The sequence below is a fragment of the Papaver somniferum genome, chromosome 9 (assembly GCF_003573695.1).
Source record: "Papaver somniferum cultivar HN1 chromosome 9, ASM357369v1, whole genome shotgun sequence".
Taxonomy (NCBI): domain Eukaryota; kingdom Viridiplantae; phylum Streptophyta; class Magnoliopsida; order Ranunculales; family Papaveraceae; genus Papaver; species Papaver somniferum.
In genome coordinates, this window is record NC_039366.1 from 4,190,592 (window position 1) to 4,202,415 (window position 11,824).

At 35.9% G+C, this 11,824-nt stretch overlaps 1 long non-coding RNA gene across 1 annotated transcript; it reads right to left on the bottom strand.

Annotated features, from left to right (window-relative positions):
- Nucleotides 1-8,285: 8,285 nt before the first annotated feature.
- On the bottom strand, nucleotides 8,286-10,941 carry LOC113307628. The gene is made up of 4 exons (XR_003339217.1): nucleotides 10,495-10,941; nucleotides 10,240-10,401; nucleotides 9,383-10,147; nucleotides 8,286-8,345 (listed from the first exon to the last, which is right to left on the bottom strand). It is a non-coding gene; the product is annotated as an uncharacterized LOC113307628 (long non-coding RNA).
- Nucleotides 10,942-11,824: the final 883 nt, after the last annotated feature.

Here is an 11,824-nt window from a genome sequence, read left to right on the forward strand (position 1 = left end):
TCAAACATGGTTTTCTGCATAAATATATTACCTGCATGATAATTCACTGGTTACCTCACAAATATTCGTCGATCCAGATAAGACAAGTCATCTCACAGATATGCGAGTATAATTAAGATTTAGGACCAATCCGTCTGGTTGTTCATCACATGACCCCTATGTTTAAAATGATCATCGAATTTAGTGTGTTTTTTAACAAAGTGAAGTTCGGCTATCATTTTCATGTTTAATTATCAGCTGAACTTGTCACAAGCACTTTCAGAATGGAGAACAACGATTAGTTCGGCTGATAATTCATTTCAATTTTCAGCGAGACTTCACTCTATAATGCTACAACACCCTGGATTTTTCGATTTAAACATAATATGTCAATCAAGCACTCGAAAATAGGTTTGTAGGAAATTTTTTGCAGATAACCTTACCCGATTTGATTTCTTTTTCTTCTTCTTCTTCAGTTCGCCGATTATAAGAGCGATTAGAATGATTACGATTCTTCGTGCAAATCATTTTATTGTCGTGTTTAATCGACGATCAAAGTTTTATAAATCGAAGATGATGAAATTTTGAAATTGGAATTTCACGAATATGTTCCATTGAGAAGAGAAGATGAGGAAAATAAAATTGATTTTTGGTAACTAAGTTGATGATTTTATGTTTTTAAACAAGGTTTCTATTTAATAAAAAAGTATTTTTTCATGACTCAAAGTATTCAAGAATATCTAAGTAATTTACTACCCATAATCTACCCCTTATCACCCCATCCTAGGTATGATAATCAATTTGTATGCCTCAAAAATTTTGAGTATGGGATATAAGGGTCATGCTTAAGGTGATTCCATGGCATTATAATTGTGTTATTATAATAAAGAAAATTACACTTGTACGTTAATCCTAATCACTTGATATTGATCCTATAGTAAATCGGTTTCAGATCATAACTATTATCAAGTGAATATCTTTAAGTTGTATTGTCTCAACTTTGTCCATAAACGATCACTTAAGATATCGGACTTATAGGTTGAAAGAAAAAGATTGTGGTGTATTTGGGTACCCTCGTCTTTTCAGATTGATTAATTTATTAGTAATCATTTGATACTGTCTACGATTGAGCCAAACAACCAAACAATCTATATATATGAAAGTACATGATATATAAACTTGGATCGAAAAATAAACTTAAACCTAACAAGGAAAAATTAGGGTTTACAAAAATAAAAAAACAATCAATTTTATTTTGAAAAATATAAGAATGAAAGAAATCAATCCTAATAATTTCTTAGCGATTTGAGCGTGCTGATAACGTGTTGAAACTAAAAAAATAAAGAAAAAGACACAAAGTAGAGGAGAAGGAGAGAGAGGCTTCTTATTCATGTGTGTATAGAATAAAATGTTGAAGCCTCTATTTATATATACTAGGGTCTTACCCGTGCGTTGCACGGGTTCAAGTTGATTGAACTATTGTTTCTGCGTTGCCCGGACGCATATCGACTGTCCCAAATCTTTAAGTCCCATGTTCTTTTTTTACGATCATAATGCATGGAATGTCCAGTGCCATAAATTCTAATAGTGTCCACAATGCTTACAGGGTATATGTGCCTAGAAACAAATGTTGCAAAAATTCTTAATAATAAGATGGTGAAGATCGATATGCATGATATTTTGAATCTATTCCACTATTTGCCTTACCTAGAGTCTTATAGAGAATCATGACAAAGAAATAGTCGGTGGAACTGTTTTTATACTCTTACAGTAGCCAAATCACAGAAGCCGTCAAGGAAGATATACCTTCCTTGCAAAAAGAATAATAAACATTAGTCCTCCCTACCAGTCTATCTATCCACATATATAAATACAATTCTAAGTTGAAGGTTTGAGGACAGCGTACCAGGTTTGCATCATTGAAGAACCGCTCTATATATCATGTCTTGGCATTTGTGTTACCAAATCAGATTTCTAGCGGCAGAAATGTTTTTGCTCAAAATGCGGAGGATGCTTATCATCGAGATCCAGAAAGTAGAGACGACCCTCTACATTAAGACCAAGTTCTGCCCACCATATTCATGTTTTTCATTTTGCTTGTTCTTATTCCAACTATATTTGTTCTTCGTTGTCAACCTCCTTGTTATCCATTAGCAATCAAGTACCAATTTTGTGCTTTTAGACTGACCATTTCTCTTGAATCTATAGTAACTTTCCTTGATGATGTTGTGCTAATTTCGAGTGATATAGTGGGTTAGGCATATCATATTAGTAGAACGTGAGAAGCAGATGAATATTAGTTGATCAACGTGTGATGTTACGAATAACCCCGTCTCGATGAGTGGATTCTTCCTTTGGACCTTCAAATAGCAAGAACATAAACTGTAGCCTAGCAATAACATATAGCAACCCTTTTCCTCAGAATCTAATAAACAAATTTCTGAATTGTTAGCTTAAACTTGTGGTGAGGGGTTTCCCTGGAATTTCTACTAAGAACCTTCATATCGGTATCCCACTTTAAGAAGACACAGTGTTGATTCCTACAGGGATGGAAGTTTCTCTTCGGCATCAACGATGAAATTGTGAAGGGAATAATTTTCATCAAAGCAAATTAAGTTCTTAGAGCAACTGCAATGGACGAGTAAACCTATAATTATGATCCAGGGAGGATACGCAACGGGACGGAGTAAAGACTAAAATCCGGACCAAAACCAAATTCCAGACCATATTTGGTCTGGGACCAAGACCAAAACTATATATAGTGGAGCGGAGGTATAATCAACGTTTGGCATCGGGCGTATATATAATCTACGCCTGTTGTGAAACGTACGTAAAGTCACCGCCCCATAAAGAGGCGTTTATATAAGTTACGCCCGGTTCAGGCGTTGATAAAATGTTCGCCCGTTGAGACGTTGATAAAGTTTACGCCCCACGTCAGGCGTTAATAAAATGAACGCCCCATTCAGACGAAGATTATACAAACGCCCCACCCCGGCGTTGATATTCTTAACGCCCCACGCCAGGCGTTGATATTCTTAACGCCCCACGCCAGGCGTTGATAAAGTGTACGTCCCAACCAGGCGTTGATATAGTTAACGCCTCACGCCAGGCGGTGATATAATTAACGCCCCACAACGAGCGGTGATATAATTAACGCCCCATCCCGGCGTTGATATAGTTAACGCCCCACGGCAGGCGTTTATATAGTTAACGCCCCAAGCTTGAGTTTAAAAAAAAAAAAAAAAAACTTAGACAAAATTGATTTTGAAATTTTTTTATACCGTTGGTAATTCGACCGTTGAAGAAAATGGAACGTTGAAGAAAATGGAACGTTGGATAATTTGGAACGTTGGAAAGTTAGGAAGACGGTTTTTTCCCATATATACACCTATATATACACATGAGATCCTGTGACATTTTCAGGGTTCAATACTTCAAACTATCCAAACCAATAAGAAGAAATATTGTTTCTGCTTTCAAATCAGTTGGAAAATTTTCACGGATTCGCTTACAATGGCACCAAGAGTAGTACGAGGTCCAAATTTTATGACAACCGAAGATGTAACAATGTGTAAAATTCATTTATCTATATCTCAAGATTCTAGTGTTGGAGCTGATCAATCAGAGGCGACGTTGTGGACTCGTATCAAGGATGATATTGAACTTCATTTACCTAATAATCCAGAGCGGTCTTGGAGTTCTTGGCAAAAACGATATCAGGGAATAAGTAAAGATGTGGCGTTATTTTCGGCAAAAGAGGCAGAAGTTGAAGGTGAATATCATACTGGATGGGGTCCTGAAAAGAAGGTAAGCATTCTTGATTTTTCCAACCATTGTTTTCTAATATTTAATAAGCGCCCATGTACTTAAGTGTTTTTAAAAACATTAACAGCTTGAAGAAGTTAACAAGAGGTTCAAGGAATGCAACGATGGGAAAAAATTTAAGCACGAAGAGTGCTACCAAGTTGTGTTAGAAAATATAAAATATAATCGACGATCGAATTTTGTATTCGATACGACGCATGATTTGGACACTTATGAGAATAACGAGGAAGATGATGAAGGACCGCAAACAACAACTCAAGGAGAGACCGGTAACGACACAGATGGGGGAGACATAGAGAACACATATCTTCGTAAGATGGGGGAAAAAGCAGCAAAAAGATTGAAGAAAACAGGGAGAGAGAAATCCAGTCACCAAGAGGAATTGATGGGAATAATTATTAAAGAACAACAAAATTTCAATACTCATTACCAAGCACAATCAAGATTCAAGATGGAACAAAGAGCAGCAGAGTTTGCAGCAAAACAAGCTGAACATGCTGCAAAAATAGCCAAGCAAGCTGAAGACGAAGAATTTCGCATCATTATGATGGATCTTGAAAAAATGGAACCTGTGCAACAAGAGTACTTCCGACTTCGCAGGGCGGACATAGTTCGGAATAAAAGAAACCAATCTTAACACAAAGGCGGAATAGTTCAAACCTTAATTATTTCTCCTATTTAGTGATTAGTAGTATTATTAGTATTATTATATTTAAATTTCTTAGTATCTGAACAATTAGCATTATTATTATGTAATTTTTGGATTTTAAATTTACTTCCGTTGATTTGAATTAAATTTCTACTTTTTTCATGAAACATACGACCTTAATTAAAACTTGAGGATGTTTACATACAAAGAGATAATAGAAAGGAAATGACAAACGACAACGTTTAATTCCCATATTCTGCCCATATATATTCGATCAAGTCATCACGCAAGCGAATATGTGCATCTTTGTTACGCATTGCACATCGGCGTTGCTGAGCTCTAATTTGGGAAAACTCGTCACTATTGCCTCTTAATATATTAACCGGTGCTGCGTTGCTACGTTGTTCATAAACATGTGGCCAGTCACCGGGTAGACGCTCATCCTCGACTATCATATTATGTAAGATAATACAAGTTTTCATGATATAGGCAAGCACATCTGGATTCCACATTCTTGCAGGTTGTTTGATGATTCCAAATTGTTGTTGAAGTACACCAAATCCCCGTTCAACATCTTTTCTTGCACCCTCTTGCATCGATGAAAATATTTCCTTTTTCCTACCCACCGGATGTTTAATGGCCGTAATAATAGTAGGAATCTCTGGGTATATTCCATCACCTAGATAATACGGCATATCATATGAATGTCCGTTCACCTCGTAGCTCACGGGCGGTGCTTTTCCTGTTACAAGACTTCGAAAAACATATGAACGGTTCATAGCATTAATATCGTTGTTAGAACCGGGCATACCAAAAAAAGCATGCCAAAACCATAGGTCATACGACACCACTGCCTCCAACACGATACTTTCGCTCCCTTTATACGCGGTGTAAGCCCCAGATTCTGCCGACGGACATTTATCCCATTTCCAATGCATGCAATCTAAACTACCCAGCATCCCAGGAAATCCCCGGTCTTTGTTTTGCTGGAGCAACAATTCAATATCACCAGCCGTTGGTTCACGCAAATATTCTTTCCCATACAAATTCACAATCGTCTTACAGAACCTACGAGCAGCTTCCAACACAGTTGTTTCTCCTATGCGTAAGTACTCGTCTATTGCATCTGCCGCACATCCGTAAGCTAACATTCGTACTGCTGCTGTTACTTTTTGATGAGGGTTTAATCCTAAAACTCCACAAGCATCGGGCTTTTGAACAAAATATCTGTTTGCATTGGTAACACCTTCCACTATCCGGTTAAACAATTGTCGACGCATTCTAAATCTTCTGCGAAAAACATTGGGTGGTTGGTTTGGGTACGGAGAGAAATAGTCGTTCCATAGAAGTTCAACCCCTGACTCACGATCTCTTGGTATTCTGATACGAGTTTGAGGCCATTTTGAATTTGTAACAAGGACTCCCAAACTAACGGCCATGTTATTTTGCATAATTGCTATTGCATCATCATCAGAGGAATAAAAACTACTATTAGAAGAAGAAGATGAAGAAGAAACAGAAGAACAATAATGAGCGGTTTTCTCATATTGTTCCATTGCTATATGAAGCAGAAGAGATGTATTGTTATTCATATATTGAGTGAAACCAGTCTTTAATTTATAACCCATTTTCAAGAGCATTAAAAAAACCAACAAAATAGATATTTTTTTGGGTTCACGCAAATGTGTTTTTCAAAAAAAAAACAAAATATCTGTTTGTCAGTGACCTGATATGACAATACTATATACGATTAGACTATACTATATATGATATGACTATACTATATAAGATAAGAAAAGATAACTCCAAAGACAGTTCATCTAAATAGTCATAACAAATTAACCCTTCATATTATCATTATCCGAAGTGGACGATCTTGGTGCCAGAAAAGGCATGTGCGTTCTCGGATTGGTATTGACTGATGACATTGTTGAAGCTGATCCCTGATTCATACCACTCCAAACTTGTGATGGCAGGGTTTGGGAAAATGAACCATATCCAAGCTGAGGTTGGACAGTGTGCGGCATACGGAAAAGAGATAGTTGTTGCTTCAAATCAACGTTCGCATTATTTAGCCTTTGTATTTCTGCTTCTTTCGACATGATAACGTCCATCCTCTCCTTCGTTTGTTTTAATGTAAATTCGCGAAATTGTTGATTAAAATCAGCATTTTCTTGAAATAATGTGTAAGCTTCATGCTGTGAAGAAAAAATAAAATATATAAGTACAAATATACCAACAAAAATCGAACGTACAATAAAAAGTCGAAAGTACACTTACGTGGGATAATAGATGTGGAGGAGGGATATGTACATGTTCAACAGGTTGTTCAATTGGGACCGTATACAAGTCACCGACATACCCATATGTTTGGGCTTCCCAAATAGGATGAGTCACGTAATCTTTGGAGTTGGTTACCATTGTCCAGTATTGTAAATATATATCATAATCTTTAACAACTTGCACTATCTCTGTTGCATCGACCAAACCTTCTTTTTTTAGGCGTTCGGCTTGAATATTTCCAATATCCCCTATAACTGTGTGTAGTCTTATAGGAACAGCGAAACTACAATGGTTTTGACGCCAACACCTTTCACCAAGATACATGTTGTGCTGTACAGTTAGAAAGGGAATAAGAATTTAGTAGGTATGTTATATAGAAAAAAAGTATGTTATATAATAAAATTTAAAAATTAACTCACAATGCCCATGTAAGAAAATATATATCTCGAGTCTGATAGCCGCGTAGCCGTGCATCCCATATCAGATGCAAGAACTTCTCTGTATGATTCCCATGGTCGCCATGTCACTTGTTCAGCAGTAAGCTTACTTAGTAAATCCCTACAACGGAAAATATCATTTGTATTCTTCGGTACATTCCATTTAGAAGATACGGGCCATTTTTGTTCTGTACTCGCCTCTGGGATTTCTGGTCGACATATGCCCAGGTATTCATACCCCCAAAACTACTCAATTCCAAATAATTAGCCAATTTAATAACTTAGCAACAAAATAAACAATGAGAGGAAAAATAACTAGATTGAAAGAATACCTCTAATACTTGGAATGGACCACATAGTGCCTTCTGTCTCCTCCCAGATAAACGGAGTGCCGCATACAATTTCGAAAACGCAGCACCACCCCAGTCAAACGTGGATACTACATCAAGATTTTCAAAAGCAGCTAACCATCCAGCATCAATATAAGTCTTTGCATTAGAAAAGAAAAAATGTCTCAAAACATACATGAAAAAGGCAATTGCTACTCTATGAGCAAGGGTGCTATCATTTTCAGCCGCAACCAACTTGTCTTCGAAGAAATATGACCTTAAATATTTAATTGTAATTGAATTTGAAACCCACGACGGTGCTTTCGGAGAGAGCGTGACATCTTGGATATCCGGAAAGATATGCTCACGAACATGTTCAAATTGGTACTTCCCCGAATCATAAGGAACATCAGGCCCATCACCGATACTCAGTCCAGTCAACATGATCCAATCCAGGGGGGTGAATCCCATCTCACCAAATGGGAAGTGAAAAGTGTTTGTTGTATCCCAAAACCGCTCAGCAATATAATCAACCATTGAATGGTTGGTTTCGCTACATTGTATGTCCAGTAAATTTTGACATCCCGCTTTTTCAATAATATATTTAGCTCTAGGACAGTGTTGTGAAATAGTTTGATAGTGATGAATTACCGATGCCAAAGATCCACGATGTTGATACTTCAATTTGTGCTCCCCTGTAAATGTGATGTCCGTAGTAGCGTGCGGTTTATCATCTTGCAGTATAGGAAACCTCCCTAACCGGGGAATATCAACCTCCTTAATTGTACCAGTAGCGATTAAGTTATAATCCTCTTCGGCTACAGATTTTTGTTTCTTGTTCGTCTTCATGCGACCATTGAACCGCGATGTGAATTTGTTCAACATATATGCACACACAAGATAGATGTAATTAGACCAACCCGCGCCATTTCTTATTTTTATTAGTCCACCACCATTTATATTCCAAATACTATAAAAATCCTTACCACAAACTATATCAATTCCAAAATCTATAATTCTACGAATACAAATTAAATCGTCACCGATGCATTTTGAAAATCCTTTCAACATTCCACAACCCAATTTAATCACTTCAAGATTCCATAAAAATCACTAAAAAATCAATTCCATACATATAAATTAGCTCTTCTACATATGTAACACACAAAATGTACATAACTACAATTTTTGGCATAACCACGTGAATTGTAAAAACACATATTAATCTATATAACCCACAAATTAAGTGTTGTACATATTTGACAAAATTTCATAAAATCTTTTACAGTAGCCAAATTATTTTTATCACCTCCAAATTCATAAAATCTTTTTAACCATATTCACAGTGGACAAAATCTTTTACGTGAATTATTTTTATCACCTCCAAATTATTTTTATCACCTCCAAATTATTTTACGTGAATTACAGTAGACAAAATTTCATAAAATTTCATAAAAACAATTAAAATTAATCACCTCCAAATTCAATAAAAAACAATACAAATTCAATTATTTTTAACCATATTCACATATGTACAAATCATCTTTTCTACATATATAACACACATAATCTGCATAACTACCAATTTTTACAGTAGCCAAATTGTTTAAATCTATTCCACCCACAAATTACATTTTCTATAATTATTTTAAAACTTCTTTTAACCAAATTTACATAAGCTTCAAAACTGGTTTTCTTCACATACATATTATTCTCTAAAATCATAAAACACACATACCCAATTATATTTAATCAATTTCATATTCATATTTGTTCTTTAAAACCCATCTTAATATAAACTAATTTTAATAAATAAAACCCTAAATAATTTATACAACAATACGGATAAAAAAAAGGTGATTAAGAAAAAAGAAACATACCTCTTTTCTAACCGGGATTCATCAAGTATCTGGTTTTTTTTTCTATTCTCTTTTCCTGCTAGTTACTGTGATGTGTTGTGTTTGTGGGCGGTAGAAACAAACAGGAGGTAAACAGGAGGTAGAAAAGAAAAGGAAAGAAGAAAAGAAAAGAAAAGAAGACGGAGAAGATTAGGGTAAACACCAAGTGAACACGTGTGATATACGTGGTGGTTTCTCTTTGTCCACACGTGCTCGATACGTGTGTTAATTTGGGTACAACACTATACGTACGCCTGACAAGGGGGCGTTCATTATACATTCGCCAGACGGGCGTTCAACGGGCGTTGATTATAAGTTCTCCCGTATGAAGCGTTTAATTCCCACCCCGCCTGAATGAGGCGTTGATATTCTTAACGCCTGAATGAGGCGTTGATATTCTTAACGCCTGAATGAGGCGTTGATTCACGTGTCCGCCACACCAGGCGTAGATTATATGTTCGTCCCTTCTCCGAGCGTTAACTATATGAACGCCCCACAACGAGCGTATTCTTTAACAACGCCCCACAACGAGCGTAAACTATATCAACGCCTCTTCGGGACGAAGATTATATGAACGCTCCACATGCAAGCGTTCATTATACTTCCGCTCGACTAAAAATACTCCAATGCCTTAACGTCACACTCCAGACTACTCTCAAATTTGATCGTTTGTTTTGGTCTTTGATCTTTGGTTATGATCGTACCATTGTGGACGCTCTTAGGAACAACCATACATAGTTAATCACCCTGAGGCAGTCATAAGATGACATCCTATCAGTGAGAGTCTGAGAGAACTAAATGGTAAGGTGCAAATTTGAACAATGGGGAATGCTACTTACATTATGGTAGAGTATGCAAATCCAAGCTGGTCACATCATTGATCTCCATGACATCAACATTGTTCCACTTTTGAGAGATGCCGACCTGAGTAATACAGGCCTTACCTTCCTCAATTACCGCTTTGGAGAGATAGAGCATATCTGGAAACCCATCCGAAGTACCTATATATGTGGACATAAAGCCATTAGTTAAAAATGAATCATTTACTTAACCTAAACCTAAAAATTTGCAGAATTTCACGTAACAATACAAACCGTGCCCGTTTACTTATCATATTGCTCCAATTAATGTGTCTAATTAGCTGCGAAATTTGATCACCAAGTTTGCTCTTCTCGCTTGACATCTCTAGCTAGTTTAAAATGCAAAATTCATCTTCATGCTTTTCCAGCTGGTTTCTCTTCTATAAATGATGACAATTGGTCATCAATTGAAGTATTTCAACCACTCCCAGCAATTGCTGTAACATCAACATTCTCATACAACAAAACCAATATTTAATCAGTTTGCTATAACCGAAAGAACCCTAATATAGAGAATCATCTCAAATCAGTAAAAAAAAAAAGTTACGACAACTTGTGTTTTCAGAAGTTGTGAAATAAATCAAGAAATAAAAAGTTAACAAAACAATCAAAAAATCAAGATTTCAGAAGACACAATCGTGAGAGAGAAAGAGCGAAAGAGAAGAAGAAAAGATGCGACAATAGATAATGGTTTTGAGAAAAAAAATTAGGGTTTTGAGATAAGGCTGGAAACTATATAAACCGGAAAATAGCCAAATAAATCGGGAAACTCTTGATTCTTATTGGCAGAGGGTCAGGAGCTCTAGAATTCAAGCTTTTGGCCTAACTTTCAACGTGAGGCCAGCATTTTCCACTCAAATTATATATAAAATGTTGATAGAAAAGACTTGGTGTCCAAAATATGTAACCCTTAAACTAGATATGAAAGGGATCTTAGTAAATAAAATTAGTTTATAACAATAGCGATTTTTTTTTCTGTTTTTTTTTATGTTATAGCATACCATCTACTAAGTTCACGGATGGAGTCAGCCCATGAAAAGAGTTGACATTTGTCCACCATGCCCGGACTGGCTTGAGAACCTAGTAATATTAAAAGTTTAGGCTCGAAAGCACATATTAAAAGTTTGGGCTGGAAAGCCCATTTATGCCAAAATGCTCGTCCTAAATTTTAGAAGGCTGTTTTTAGAAGGCTGTTTTTCGGCATGCTTAAATCTTTTTAGGCATACTGAATAAAGATAAAAAAGGATGTCAAATAATAAAATCAGAAATCTCCTTAACCAAATTTTTTTATAATGGCAAATCTGCCCTTTTTGTATTAGTATTAGTAATCTGGATTAGTGATTAAAACTTTTGTTTAGTGATTAAGATAATTCATAATTATAAAGTTTTGGGTAGATGAAAAAATTTGGGGAAAAAAATCAAGTTTATCGTGAGATGGAGAGAAGGAAAAGGAGAAAGTGTGAAAAAAAAATTCTTGATTCAATGGGAAAAAACCTAGGAAAATACATATCAACTACAACAATGATCCATATATTGCTGATTTCTTAGATTATGAGAATGATTT